Below are 1,128 nucleotides of genomic sequence, written 5' to 3'. Positions count from 1 at the left end.
ATTTTCTCCCTGCAAATCAGCCATGCCCGGTTAATGGACTGGGTGCAAATATTAGGATGTGCATATTTTGCAACAAATATTTTGTCTTTTAGATTACAATGCCGCTATTCTGCCTTACTACTGGACCAATGAATAACACACCTGTTTCTGTAATAAAAAAGGGTTTATCTAAGTATATCTAACAAAGCAAAATGAAATGCAGATTATATTTATGTATAAACCAGGGTTGTATACAAATAAAATGATACTATACCTTTTTCTAAGCACACCAGCTCAAAAAGTTGATATTGTAACTCTTTCTCATCAAAATATTTCACTTTTGCTTGGAATGTGGTGCCGTATCGCAAATAAAAAATACAGTTGGTTGTTGCATTGTAATTTCCAAAAATATCTTTCCTTCAAATAAAACAAATAAAACTTCAAGGAAAACTGGATAAATTATATGTATACAATTTGGTATTAAATAAATAAAGACAAAAAAATGCATATAATTTATCATCAGTGAAGTACTTTAAACATAAATAGCGTAGACATGTTTATAACAGTGGAATATAAATTAAAATGAGACAGAGGGTCTGATTATAGCTTTCCAAGGCTGGAGGGGATACACTTTCATCTGTGAAGCTGGGTGATCTAGCAAACCTGGAAATTGTTACATAAAAGTAATTTGCTATTTATTATCAAATGCTTTTAATCCTGAATAAGATCCATTCTAGGTTTGCTGGATCACACAGCTTCACTGATGAAAGTGTATCCGCTCAAGCCTGGCCCCCAGAAGAAGCCAGGGAAACTCAAGTGCCTAGGTGGGCCTCTGGATACCTAGGCAGACAGGTATTTCCATTAAAAACTAATCAAGTCCTGTCGCCAGTTGAAATTACCTGGAATTCATCTGCTAAGCATTGCCAGGCATTCCGGGATATCGGTGCTACCAGTAATTTCCTGGATATATCTCTGTCCCTCTCTCTTAAAATTCTAGTTGTTAACTTGGCTGAATCTATGCAGCAGGAAAAAGCAACATCTAAACCTCCTAAGGTTTGGGTTAAGGTGGGTGCTGCCCACTCTGAAAAGTTAACGTTTTTTCTGCTGAGCATTCCTTCTACCCCAGAAATTTTAGGACTGCCATGGTTC

The 1,128-nt window shown here is 36.3% G+C and overlaps 1 protein-coding gene across 1 annotated transcript in view; it reads right to left on the bottom strand.

Annotated features, from left to right (window-relative positions):
- Positions 1-555, bottom strand: part of LOC140327489 (uncharacterized) — a 10,258-nt gene extending 9,703 nt beyond the window's left edge. Inside the window, exon 1 of the mRNA XM_072406876.1 lies at positions 254-555. The gene's annotated coding sequence lies outside the window, so the exon portion shown is untranslated. The remainder of the gene's footprint in view (positions 1-253) is intronic.
- Positions 556-1,128: the final 573 nt, after the last annotated feature.

The sequence above is a fragment of the Pyxicephalus adspersus genome, chromosome 3, assembly GCF_032062135.1.
Source record: "Pyxicephalus adspersus chromosome 3, UCB_Pads_2.0, whole genome shotgun sequence".
NCBI classification, from domain to species: domain Eukaryota; kingdom Metazoa; phylum Chordata; class Amphibia; order Anura; family Pyxicephalidae; genus Pyxicephalus; species Pyxicephalus adspersus.
The sequence above is the reverse complement of the archived record's forward strand: the minus strand, read 5'-3'. Positions and strand labels throughout refer to the sequence as shown.